The following is a 1,950-nucleotide window of genomic DNA, read 5'->3' as shown; positions in this document are numbered from 1 at the left end:
TTTAAATAGAAAAATTAATAAAACAAAAATGAGTATGATTTTAGAAAAGTGCTATAATAGAAAAAAATTGCAAAACTAATTTTTTAAAAAAGAGGGGAGGGTGCAAAGAGAAAAAAAACAGAAAGCATGAAATAATTAATTTGTTTCAGAGCTTTTAAAAGTAATGATATATTCCATGAACATTAAATAGCAAAATATAAAACCCTAATTGAAATGGATAAAGTTCATGAAGTTTATAATCAGCAAAAATTATAATGAAAACTACTCTGAATAAACATCTGAAAACTTGCAATGGAAATCTATACCCATATGCCACTTCTTGCCCACTGACCAAAGTCTCAGAACCAAGCACATTATAGGCCAGATCTGTCAGATTTTTAAGAAGTTGATAATTTTTACCTCTCACAAATATCTAGGAAGTAGAATATGTGGGAAATTTCGTTCAACTCAATTTATAAATCCAATGTATTTTCACAACAAAATTTTACAAATTTTTATTTGTATTAAAAGATTATTATTAACATGCATTAAAAGAAAAAAAGTATAAGCAAAATGTCCTTATGAAAAGAGTTTGATGATCCAGTTATAATTATGTCAAAGTGTGTTAAACATTATTTATTGTCTTTACATAGGTTTTATCTCATGAAAGCAAGTTATTTGGCATTGGAAAATTCCAAGAAGCAATTGATGGGGAAAATCGACATGGACATCTCAATCAAATCTTTGAGAAAATGTCAATAGAATGAAAAAATAATTTTAATGTTCAAAAATTAGAGCTACAAATAATTAAAATTCTAGAAAATGAGGAATAAGAGCTTCTTTAGTTTGCTATTGAATATAAATTACCTTGAGAAAAAAGAATACGACACATAGTCAATGAAAAAACTTCAAACACCTTCTTATTAAAGCTTAAAAGGACAAGAATACTTACTTTTACCACTTATGTTTAAAATATTTTTGAATAACTGGAAAATGCAGTACATGAATTAAATAAGAGGCCTAAGGATTGTAAGGGAAAATTATTTGTTCAAATAAAGAATATATAAACAGTGTCATGGTTTTATGTGTCAATTTGGCTAGTCTGTGGTGTCCAGTTGTCTATTCAAACACTAGTCAGATATTGCATTTCATAGAGGTGATTAACATCTAAAAACAGTTCATTTTACATAAAGTAGTTTACCCTGGATGATGTATGTAGGCCTCATTCAATCAGTTGAAAACCTTAAAAGCAAAAACAGGTTTCTCAGGCAAAAAAGACATTATGCTTTAAGATTTCAATAGAGAAATCCTTCCTGAGTTTTCAACCTGCTGTATAGATTTTATACTTGCCAGACGCCACAATTATGGGAACCAGGATTTTTCTATATGCGTGTGTATCTTATATATGTGTGGTATATATATAAAATTAAGATATAGCTGTATAATATATTTATATATTTATATTAATAAATCTTATATAAGTGTGTATATATAAGATTAAGACATAATATGTTAATATTTATATATTCTCTATGTATCAATCAATTTATCTACTCTGTTGGTTCTGGAGAACTCTGATATAGCTTAGTTATCAACATGATAAATCAAAGATAATCTTTATACATATTTTAAGAAAGTACGAATTGCTTTAAGCAATTTTATATTGTCAACGTGCAAAATTCAATGGGTTTTCTATATACCAGGAACTACCACTTAGGAAAAATAATATAGGATAACAAGTTATTACTTTAACAATGAAAACTATAAATTATGTGGTATTTTATGTTAACAAAAAGCCCGTGGCCTTTATGGAAGGAATTTGATAAATGAGAGGATGTAGTATATTCATAGGGAGGAGATATGTAATTTATTATATAATACATGTAGGTTCTCAAATTAATCAATACTCATCTAATAAAAATGGCACTAAGGTTATGTTGGAAATTTGACAAGCTGATCTGGAAGCGTAGA

This window comes from Pteropus medius, unplaced genomic scaffold (assembly GCF_902729225.1).
Source record: "Pteropus medius unplaced genomic scaffold, Ma_sr-lr_union100, whole genome shotgun sequence".
In the NCBI taxonomy this organism is placed as follows: Eukaryota; Metazoa; Chordata; class Mammalia; order Chiroptera; family Pteropodidae; genus Pteropus; species Pteropus medius.
Note: the sequence above shows the minus strand (reverse complement) of the source record.